Source organism: Canis aureus, chromosome 12 (genome assembly GCF_053574225.1).
Source record: "Canis aureus isolate CA01 chromosome 12, VMU_Caureus_v.1.0, whole genome shotgun sequence".
NCBI lineage: Eukaryota > Metazoa > Chordata > Mammalia > Carnivora > Canidae > Canis > Canis aureus.
This window is the reverse complement of record NC_135622.1, coordinates 59,580,016-59,591,799: the sequence shown is the minus strand read 5'-3', so window position 1 is coordinate 59,591,799 and position 11,784 is coordinate 59,580,016.

The following is an 11,784-nucleotide window of genomic DNA, read 5'->3' as shown; positions in this document are numbered from 1 at the left end:
CTGGATGGTGTCAAGATGCTGGTCCACAGACTAGCTGCTTTGCACATCAAAGACATGGTGGGTGGGGGGCAAGGGAGGAGAACCAGCTGTAATGTCTTCAGGGACACTGTGTGCTCCATGTGGCTATAACCATATGAAGTTGTCCTGTGTGTCACGGAAAAAAATGCTAACTCTCTCTGGGCTTAGTTTTTTTTTTTTTTTAATAAATTTATTTTTTATTGGTGTTCAATTTACCAACATACAGAATAACACCCAGTGCTCATCCCGTCAAGTGCCCCACTCAGTGCCCGTCACCCAGTCACCCCCACCCCCCGCCCTCCTCCCCTTCCACCACCCCTCTGGGCTTAGTTCATCCATCTTCATGTTTAAGGATTGGAGAGCAGGTGTGTACTTGGGGGTGGGGGTGGGGGGCTCCTGGGTTGCTTGCAGGTCTGTGATCACAAGACCCCTAACCTAATTGCAGTTGTTCTAGGAAAGTGAGTCAACTGCCAGCAACTAGCATCAGGCCCAGGAACACAGTACAAGTTAGGCTGCAACATGTCTTTTTTTTAAAGGAGTATTTGTATTAAAAGTAGTTTTAAAAATGGGCCAGTGGTACCTGAGGTTATTACAACAAAGTCAATTTCAAAATCAAGCTCTGCTTTAAAAATCTTCCTTCTTTGTATTCCCTCAGTGCAGACAGAGGGGAAGGCGGGCCTGGCAAGTAGGTCACCGAAGGCTGTGTATAATCAGCGCTTCTTTTAGGATTTCCAACGTGGGCTGGCTTGGGGCCTTGTTTCCATCGGGGAGGTTAAGCTTTGCACTGCACATGGTAGGTGAGTTTCTAAATCTGGGAAAACCACTGGGAATTATAAAACCCTTCAGTTCATAAAAGCTATTTTGACTCTTCACTTCTTTAAAATAATTTGCCTACAGGGTCCAAATTATAGGGTCTCCATCACCCACTAAATTAGTTGTCATGCTAATCAATTCCCTTTATGTTAACCCAGGATCCATAGCCGAGGTAGTACAAATGTAGGCCAAGTTCACTGTGTGTAATTTATTTGGTGTCAAGAAAATAAATCATCACATAGCAGAATTTATACAAAGCGCATGATTCATACCCACAAACTTACACTCTTAATTGGAAATGTGCTGTTGGCAATGCACAACATGGGTGACTGTATTTCCAGTGCTACTTTCTAACCCCAGGCTGAAAGGTGGGGGTAACTCCATGCAATACCCAGGACAGCTGCAGTGACTCCTGGGCCACAGGGCACTGGGTCTTAGGCGGAACTCAATACCCAAGGCCGGGGGGAAGGGTGGCTTTCAGGTTTATATGAATCTCACCCCTGGCAGACAATCCCTCTCTATCCTATTCTTTATTGATGCAACCTTTCTTTTGTGGTGATTTTAAAAATTGATCTCACAAGCAATTTAGCCACAGCGAGCAGGTAAACATTCTCAGAGTAAGTTAGACCAGATGAGCCTTATCAGAAGGGTCTAGAAGCTCCTGAGAATGGAGTCTCGAACTCAGAACTACAGATGAAGCTGGCAGGTCCATGGAAAACACCCTCCTAAGGGGCAGGGGACAAAGAGGAAGGAGAGGATTCTTAGAAAAGCAACGTCCCCGCCCAGACAGGCCCTGGCCACTCCAGTTACCCCATTCCCTCCCAGATACCACATAATCACTAGATGCCACATGAGCAGCCACTATGTGCTGCTGTCAGAGAGGTCGTGCCGACATTACCCCATCTAACTTCATTCCCACCAGACTCTTACAAGGTGACTTGTACTGTGGTCATTGTGTAAACAAAGCACCCATGATTCAAAAGCATGAAATGGCTCATTCATGAGCTAGAAGGTGACAGAAAAGGAACTCAAGTCAGGTCTGTCGGACTCGAGGCCCTGCACTACTCCCACTAGGCTGCACTGTCCTCTTCCTCACGCCCCGTTTGGGCTTTTCCCTGGAAGGCTGTGCACTGGGCTGAGCAGCACATGGTGACCTCCCACAGTGACCCCCTGGCTTGAGGCACTTCCAAGTCTTGGCTCAGTTCTGAGGCCTGCTGACCAGTTTCTGAACTGGGCAGGGAATAAAGTCAATTACATCAGGCCAGATTTCTCCTCACTTCTGGTTCAACAAGTCTTTTTTTGCTTTTAAAGATTTTATCATTTTATTTGAGAGAGTGAGCACGTGCAAGCAGGGGGAAGAGCAGAGGGAGAGGGACAAGCAGACTTCCTGCTGAGTGCGGAGCCCGACATGAGGCTCCATCCCACAACCCTGAGATCATGACTTGAGCTGAAATCAAGAGTCGGACACCCAACCGACTAAGCCACCCAGGCACCTCTGGCTCACTGTGTCCTCACGGAGCAAGGAATAGTAATAACAGAAAGAAATTCATAAGGGCCTTTTCAAAAGAAGGCAATGAGATGAGGAGTCCAGCATGGCAGGTGTCTTGGGGTGTTTTACGGCAATCCTGTGACCTGTCACCCCAGGTACTCCTCCAAACACATACATCTCAAAATAAAATAATACCTACTTGAAACATCAACAGTTGCCAATCATACTTAGTCCCCAAAACTGCCAGGTGGCACAAGGAACAGAAAGGACCTAAGAAAATTTCATTGTGTCTTTCAGAAACACCCTGAAAAGCACTATCTCTCTGGCGTTACAGGCAGCAGCTCCAACGATCATCAGAGGATAAATCATCCGTTTGCAGCAGCTGTGGGCTGCTAGTTAGGTCCAGGGCACGGGGCCAGATGCATGTGAACAAAAAGACAAAATTTGGGTTGTAAATGCCCAAGGTTTCATAGTGTCCTCTCTACGGGTTTGTAGGAAGTCCACAGCCTCTATTTTCTGACTCTGGTTCTTCTGTTTGTTTTCAAAATGTTGAAAGGAGGGGTCTGTACAGAGTGAAACCACTTCAAGCTCACTCTGCCCCCACAGGGAAAAGAGCAGCTTTCCACAATTTCCTTTCCAACCTGGAACAGAATGCAGCGAGGTACAGAGTTGAGACATGGAACCAGCAAATTCCCTCAGGAGGCCTTTGCTCCAAGTAGATTTTCCAAGATTTGGGCAAAACGGGGGATGTTTGCAAGCCTCGTGCCCGATTCACCTACTTTTTCCAGAGATGAGTGTTATCTCCCATCTACAGATGAGGAAACCAAAGCTCAGGAGGCTAAGTAGAGGGGATCCCTGGGTGGCTCAGCACTTTAGCTCCTGCCTTCAGCCCAGGGTGTGATCCTGGAGTCCCGGGATGGAGTCCCGCATCGAGCTCCCTGCAGGGAGCCTGTTTCCCTTCTGCCCATGTCTCTGCCTTTCTCTCTCTCTCTGTCTCTCTGTCTCTCATGAATAAATAAATAAAATCTTTAAAAAAAATAAAAAAAAAGAAGAAGGTTAAGTAGATGAGCCAAAGGTATAGAGGAACCGTGTAGTTCATGGGATAGCAGGGCCGCCTGAGTCACCTGGGCCCAGCTGTGCCATGTCTCTGGGCCTTTGTCCTCCAAGGTTCGGAGGGTGAGATGTGTTCCCCTCCCCTGCAAACCACTGTCCATCTCTTCAGACTCCCCGATCTCCTCCTGTCCCACCCTCCATCCACTGGCAAATGTCTAGCAAGGACCTCGAGCCCTCCCAGGTGCTGGCTGTGGGGGGAAGGCCATCCCTGCACCTGCCTACGAGCTGCTGGGGGGGGGAGGGGCTCTGAGTTCGTGCTGTGCCTCAACACGAGCAGAACTCTTAGGAAGCATTTACTGGGCACACCCTCCACTGTGCCATTCCTGCAGGTGACCTGGGACAATGAGGGAACCAGGGGCCACATGCAAAGGTCCTTGCCAGTAGGCAAAAACGGCTTCCCTTCTGCTGAGAGGTGCTCCCCTACATCAGCTTTCCCCACACCTCTCCGCAATGGGAGGCCTGGTTCCTCATTCCTGAATCCCTGCTCCTCAAACTCTAGGTGAGCTCACTTGTCTGTCCTGACAGGGATGAAAGAAAGCTGAGCCCACCCCTGATTCAGGGAAGTTCAGGAATCTATCGATAATAAGAATGGTAATATTTTGCCCTGTTTGGACCAGTTAAAAACATTTTGCACAGATCAGCTGTGAAGATTTCAACACCAGTGGCATCATCTATCGGAGATGGGAAACTAAGGCAGCTCCGCAAATCAGCCCGCATTTGAGGCTGGGAAGAACTTTGTTTGAACAAAGGAAATGTCACAGTAGTTTTGCTGAGCCCCCAACAGAAACACCTTTATGTGGCTGAAAATTGTGTTTTGCGCAGACCTGATGGCCACCCTCGGACGTGATTTCCGGGAAGCTGTTCTGACCAGGAACTCAAAGACAGATCCACGTCTGTGACCAGCTGTTTTCAGTTCTCATCGATTTTATCAGGATCCCCCCCACCCTCCACCAATAAAATTCCCAGAGGTAGGAAGTGCAGATGCTGCATAGACAAGACTTTCTCCATGTGTTCGAGCCCCCTCTCCATCTGGCCGGGGGACCTCTCGGAGGGAAGGTACGGCCGTCATAGAGCACCAGGGTAACAGCAATAACAGTCTCCTCCAGGATTAAAGATTTCCTTGGCTGGGGCGAGGCCAGAGGTACATCTATGCCCATGTGGGTGCAGATGTCGGAAAACCAGGCAAAGCTGGGTTTTGAATGAATATAATTCACCAGTCCAGCTGCAAAATGAATCTAACAATGTGATTACACCACTCCAAAACAGCTGAGACCATGAAAGTTCAAATTGGCAGACTTCGACTTCTTACGGAGGGAACGATGGGAGCCAGGTTTTAAATGATTACAGTTTATCACTTTACAAGGTGTGCAGGTTGCCGAGGAAGTACGTGTGTGTGTTCTCTAGCTCTCTCCTCTCTTTAGAAGTTGATCACAGGAAGGCAGGAGCGGAGAGCCGGTGGAAATCACTTTGCCCTTTGGAGACTCAAACTCTCCTTCGCCGATCCAGGCAAAATCCCACTTTATTCCAGAAGCTGAATGAGAACGCGGAACCTCTGCCTTTCTAAGAGCTGCCTCATCCCAATAGACATAGGACTCCCAAATATTGCACAACCTTTCAAATTTGCAACAAAGCATATTATTAGTTTCTGAAAACAGCTAGGACCCCAGACTGTTAATTGCAGCCAGTGGTAAGAGAGAGAGAACACGTGCATATGTGTGTGTATACACACACATATGCACACATGCACACACGGTACCCTTAAACTCATGAATAACCTTTTTTTTTTTAAGAGAGAGAGAAGAGGGGGGAAGAGACGGAGGGAGAGAATCTCAAGTTGACTCCCCACTGAGCACAGAGCCCAACACAGAGCTCCATCCTACAACTCTGAGATCAAGACCTGAGCCAAAATCAAGAGTCAGACACCCAATCGACAGAACTACCCAGGTGCCCCACGGATAATTTTTTTTTTCAATAGCAGCACTTTTTCTATTTCTTGTGAACATGTTCACGTAAAGGTGCAGCACCCGCGAGAGTGACCCCGGTCAGTCTGTGACCTTCGTGTACCAGGAAAGAAGAGCAAGGTAAATTGGCAGGTGAGGGGTGAGTTTCAGTTCCTGCTGACTAGAATTCAACTGGAGCATTTCGTAATTATTTGGGTATTTTCACATAGGGGCAGGGGCTGGATTTGAAAAGAAGAAGAAGAAGAAGAAGAAGAAGAAGAAGAAGAAGAAGAAGAAGAAGAAGAAGAAGGAGAAGGAGAAGGAGAAGGAGAAGGAGAAGAAAAGAAAGAAGAAGAAGAAGAAAAGAAGAAGAAGAAGAAGAAGAAGAAGAAGAAGAAGAAGAAGAAGAAGAAGAAAAAGGGAAGGAAAATAAAAGAGGAAAGAAAAGAAAGAAAATAAAAAAGAAAGAAAAGAAAAGAAAAGAAAGAAAAGAAAAAAGGAAAAGAAAAGAAAAGAAAAGAAAAGAAAAGAAAAGAAAAAAAAGAAAAGAAAAGAAAAGAAAAGAAAAGAAAAGAAAAGAAAAGAAAAGAAAAGAAAAAGTTCTGAAAACATGTATTGGAAATTCGAGGAGGATATTTGCGGATCACATATTCCACGCAAACAGCCCTACAAAACATTTCTGCTCAGACATTGGGACTCTCCCGGCTGACACCACGCAGGTGGTTGACCCACCCAGGTGGACCCCCAGCCCCTGGGGGAGCCCCAGCCCTCATGATGCACACACACCAGGCCTACCCGGCAGGGGCGCTGGCTCAAGGCAGGGAGTCAGGTTGGTGCCTGAAAGGCACCCTGGGGAGTGGAGGGTGCATGGGAACCCACTGCCCCCCAATCCCTGAACCCGCTGTATTCTTATTTTACATAACACGTTTGGCAGTGGCACACGTTAGGAGGGAAAAAGAGTTTCACAGTTTAATGAACTGGGGGGAGTTTGGCATCGACCGGGCTGGGTGATTTTAGAAGCGCTCAAACTTAGATCACTCTTACTGGTTTTATATTAGTGTTTCCCGCAGATGCTCTTTGGGCCTTCTTAAAGGATCTTTGAAAAAAAAAAAAAAAAAGGCGGGGAGGGCTTCTAACTCCTTTAGTCACAAAAGATGAGATTTTTAAAAGCATCTTAATAGAGGACGCCTGGGTGGCTCAGCGGTTTAGCACCTGCCTTTGGCCCAGGGCACAATCCTGGTCCTGAGATCAAGTCCCACATCAGGCTCCCTGCGTGGAGCCTGCTTCTCCCTCTGCCTGTGTCTCTGCCTCTCTCTGTGTGTGTCTCTATGTCTACCATGAATAAATAAATAATATTTTAAAAAAATAAAAAATAAATAAAATCATTTAATATCCCTTGAAAGGCAAAATCCAAACTGGGGTTGAGTGCCGTCATCCAGAACAGCTACTGCTGTGGCACTAAGACATTTTGGAACCTTCTGACCTACGTCAGCATTCGGGGGGAGGATACATTTGTCACATTTTAGGGTGTCCTTTCCTAGCTGCACTCGCTGGAAATTTCTAGGATGTATCATTTTTTTTTAATAACCAAATTGCACCATTCCCCCCCCTGACTTGCTAGTATCTTGTTAGTAATTCTGACAAATGGTCCATTTACACAATTACTGCACGGCGTATGGACGGTATTTGCAGGTTTTCTCTCATTCAGCCTCCATCTTATCAAAGGAAGTACCCACCTCATCCGCATCTACCACCCCTTCTCCGCAATCATCTCCTTCAGTATGAAAAAATTAAATCAAGAGGAAAGAAAAAATACTGGAACAGATATTAGACTTTTTTCCCCCGTTGCAAATTATCTTTACTAACCGGCTGTCTGGGAGCTGCTCCAAACTGACCTGAGGTTCTCTTTGATAACATGGTGTTTCTAAGCAACACTGCTGGGCGAGCACATGTGCAAGAGCGGTCAGCCGCCACTGTGACTTTCACCAGCACGTTCCTTTTCTCGGACATGCATTTAATTTGATGCTAGTCTTGAGTGACACCAATTTTTGCACCAGACTTTCTCAAAGGCGCCACCAAAAAAGATGCAGATTCAGAATGCCTCCTCACACACACGGCTCTCGTGCTGTATTACTGACCCAACAAACTCCCCGATTTCCTTTTCAGGGGATCAGTAGCTAAGTGGTCAAGCACCCACAGCCCATTTGCAAAAGCGCTTCCTCCCCAAGATGCGACTCAAACATGACGAGGTGGCGATTCACGAGGTTCTTTCTCTGAGGCTCCTTCCTGACAGCCTGAAACTTCTCACCGAGGAGGTATGGGGGGGTTTCTGCTCAGCAACTATTGTTTCTGGGCAAAGCTCACAGGGTGATGGGTGTGAAACACGGCTCCCCGCCGCACACCGTCTACCCAGAGCAAGCCTAGAGGGCCCGTGGTCCTGGGGCTACATTTGATATCGCTGGACCCATGGATAATAATGGTGGTTTTTATTTTTATGGCATTTACTGAGTACATAGCCTGTGCCAGGCAGTGGAGGGCTCGTGTCTTTTAATGCCCACAGCAGTTAGAAGCCTTGCGACAGCTTTGAGACTGATATTAGCAGCTCCGTGTTCAAGAGAAAGTCAATGAGGATTGAAGAAACTAAGCATTTTGGCCGAAGCCCTGTAGTGCGTCGCTAGAACCTGGGCTCACACTCAGGCCTATATTCCTCTAGACCACTGTTCTAGCCTCCCCAGTCCCTTGGATGCTCAGGATGGGGCTCACCTGCACTGACATCCAAGGCATGAGAGCATTCACGAAGGCCCCACTAACGCACTGTTGATACCGAGCGTGCTTTTGGACTCGGAGCTGTAAGAAAATTGTGTACAGTTCCACCCTCCCTATAAGGAGCTGAAAAACCTCCTGTTTGTAGGTTTTTCTGGTTATATTTACTTGTTTTACTTTTTTTTTTTTAAATATAGTCATCTGTCTTTTTTATGGGTAGAATTTGCAAATAAATCCTTCACTGAAAAAATCCTTTTATCATTTTACATTCTCAGATCCCGAAGGCACCTGTGTTCTAACTCTTCAGGGAGGCCGGGAGAGGACTCGGTATGTCCTTAACAGCTGCATTATCCCTCCCCACATGCTCAGGAGGAGACGTCGGCTCTGAACAATTTACTACATCTCCCAGACAGTCTACCATCTTCATATTTTGAAAAGCTCAGTCCCCTCTAAACAAGACCTTCCAGACACTACTGCTTTCCTCATTAATTATAAAATTCCTGCAACACACTATCTTTTATCTCTTCTTCTTTACAAAATGCCCCTGAACCCCACAATCCTAGGGTACTGATTTCCAAGCGGCAAACCAAGACCTATTAGTGAACAGGAGGAAGATTTAGTAGTTTGTAACCAGATTTTCTCTTTTAATAAACAGAATATAACATAGAATAGTATGAAAGAGATAAGAGTGTGCCATCCACGGCATTAATTCTCAACCAGGGGTCTTTTCTTCCCCCGAGGGAGCACTGGCAATGTCTGGAGATGTTGGGTGTCCTAAGTGTGGAGTAGAGGCCAGGGATGGCGCCAAACACCCCTCAGTGGACAGGACAGCCTAGGGTCTTATTGTGTGTTTGCATGTGTGTGCATGCGTGCATATGTGTGTACATGCACGTGTGTACATGTGTGTGAGTGCATATGTGCACACATGTGCGTGCACCTGTGAGAGGGCATGTGCATGTATTTATGCATGTGTGATTGCAAGCATACTGTTTTTTTTTAAAAAAAAGATTTTATTCATTTATTTGAGAGAGTGAGAGAGAAAGCACACATGAGCAGAGAGGGAGGGAACAAGGGCCCCTGGGTGGCTCAGTGGTGAGCATCTACCTTCCCCTCAGGGCATGATCCTGGGGTCCTGGGATCGAGTCCCACATTGGGCTCCCTGCAGGGAGCCTGCTTCTCCCTCTGCCTGTGTCTGCCTCTTTCTCTGTGTCTCTAATGAATAAATAAATAAAATCTTTTAAAAAGAGACAGAGAGAGAGAGAGAACAAACTCCTGGCTGCACAGGGAGCCTGATGTGGGGCTCGATCCCAGGACCCTGAGATCATAACCTGAGCCGAAGGCAGATGCTTCACCGACTGAGCCACCCAGGCGCCCCCCACACACTGGGTTTGAATGGGAAATTAAAAATACATTTTTGCTATGTGACGAGCCTTACAGGTTTGCCAAATACCGTTTTTAAAACACTCACAGGCCCTCCTCTCTCTTGGCAGAAGGCAGCTGCAGATGGCCATGGGTGGGAGGAAGAACAGGGCTCTGCAAACTGTCCAGGCCTTTGCATCCCTAGGTGAGGCCGGGCAGGCCACCTACCCCAACACCTGTGGCTCCTCATCCGTGAACGGTTTCACAGTGGGACCTCGTCCCAGGGCTGTTGGCGAGGACAGAATGAGGCGACACTTGCACATGTGTCCAGGTCTTCGATCAGAGCCTCACAGACGTAAGCGCTCCGAAAACACTAGCTACTCCTGGGAACATCTTTCTGACTCTGGACCTTCGGAACAAAACTGCTTGTAGGCAGGAGTCAGCAGCCTGGAGTCAGAATAAGATGGTCGCAAACACTGACTCACCACTTCTTTCCTCGAAAGTTGAGTTAGGTAACTCCACCTGCAGCTTCTCAGCTGACTCAGCAGTGAATTAGCGATAAAAATGCCTGATCTCCAGGGGTTTTAGGAATTATGTGAGACAAGTCACATGATGGACGAGTAAGATAACACACATACACACACAAACTCAATAAATATGAATCCCCAACCCCTTCTCCGAGTGGTAAGTACCTAACAAAGTAGCCGCCACCTAGTAGTAGGGGTTTAAGAAGTAGGTAAATCGTCTAAACCTTCTCAACTGCTAATATATTCTTTCCATCTTAATGTACAAGTTACCATTATAAGTGAAGGATGAAGAGGTACAGATTGGACACGACAACATGAACAAGAGCCTCCCCTTTCCTGTGTGTGGCTCCCGCTCCATCACATGTGTAGAGATGGCAAATTCCAGTTCCTGACACGCTTCTCCACGTTCGTCTTATTTATCTTCACCATAAACCGATGAGGAGGGTGGGCGGGAGTAGTGTTCTCTCTTCACAGATGAGGAAAGAGAGACAAACCGAGCAGGAAAGGAGGACAGGAGGCACCTGGAGCTAGGCCAGGGGACCCTGTCCAGGCCTGGGGCCATTCTCACTTCTCGTGGTGTTGACCTTGCCTTAGCCTCTCTACCCGATGGGCCTCGAGGGCCTCATTCATAAATTAAAGGTACAGACTGAATTGAGTCCAAGTTTCCTTTGATTTTTAAAAATCATTATAATCAGTGGAAATCTGAGACACTCCCTGAGAGAGATGGCTGGTGAACGGCCCAACCGAGACCCAGAATTCTGGCTGGCGGCTAAAGCCAAGCTCCTTCCTCAACACCCACATGTGCTCCACTCAACCAAAGGGCTCTTGACGAACACTTAAGCAAGACCCAGGCAAATTTTCCCTCCTAGAAAAGATGAATTTGTGTAACATGGTACTTTGCAAGGAAGGCTGCACAACAGCAGCAACCAAAACCCACCAAGTGTTTCTTGACCTACAGATTGAAGCTTTTGGCCGAGGACCATGGGTGACCCAACACGTTTTGCAAGAACCAAATTACAACTATATCAGTGAGTTCTAAACGGTGTCTTGTCACAAAAGCACATTCCTAATTTTTGAAAAAGCAGCTGACGTCACACAATGCTGATAAGATTTAAAACAACTGAATTTTGAAATTCACACACACACGGCCTGTGTTTTTTTTTTCTTTTCTTTTTTTTTTTTTTTTTTTTTTAAGGCCTGTGGTTTTGACGAGGCCTTGTCTCTCTTCTCAAACGGCATGCCTTGAAATTGCACAAAGCCTGACACTCCCGTGTGAGGAAAACTCTCTCGGGGCCTTCTGGAGAAACTCCTCCAGCACAAAGCAGGCGGTGTGGAGACGTCAACCAATCTGATAAATCAGCAGGAAGCGCCCAGAATCGATGCAATTTCAGAAGCACCGCTTACTGCCCACATACTCTAAGTCTTTGAGAGGCCCCAACAATAGAGCGTAGGCATGGGCCTCGTGCTTGGCCTGCAGACCCCTCCCAGTCCCAGTCCCCACACCTCATGTCCCGGACCCCCTGCCCCTCCCATGCCATGCTTTCCCACATCCCTCTGCTTTCACAGACAGTATTCCTTCTGTCTGGAATGTCCTCCCCTTCGAAAGGATCTTCTCCAGCTAAACAGCTCCTCACCCACGCACCTCCAGTCAACATCGTGCCTCCTAGCAACCTTAGTTTCTTTCCTGAAAGAGTCACCTGCCCCGTGACATGTCTATCTCCTTCACTGGGCCGTGACCTCCAAGAGGGTAAGGCCTGTCTCT